The sequence below is a fragment of the Pristis pectinata genome, chromosome 4 (assembly GCF_009764475.1).
Source record: "Pristis pectinata isolate sPriPec2 chromosome 4, sPriPec2.1.pri, whole genome shotgun sequence".
Classification (NCBI taxonomy): Eukaryota; Metazoa; Chordata; class Chondrichthyes; order Rhinopristiformes; family Pristidae; genus Pristis; species Pristis pectinata.
The window spans coordinates 111841178-111841450 of NC_067408.1; positions in this window are offsets into that span (position 1 = coordinate 111841178).

The following is a 273-nucleotide window of genomic DNA, read 5'->3' on the forward strand; positions in this document are numbered from 1 at the left end:
CGTCAATGTTCCTTCAAAGTGAACGACCTCTCACTTTCTCACATCTTATTCCATCTGCCAACTTCTTGCCATTCGCTGCACCTTTCCGGCCTCTTTATTGCTGCTTCCCAACTGGCGAACCCCCACCCATCACCCGGGTTCAATTTCCTCGCTTTCACTTAAAGCATCCTTCCAGCGTCAGTCTTCACAAATATCATGTTGTTTGTAACTTATCTCTTTATGGTCTGAATCTTTCCAAGTAGTTCTCCTCTTCCCCCAACCAAAATCATTTCA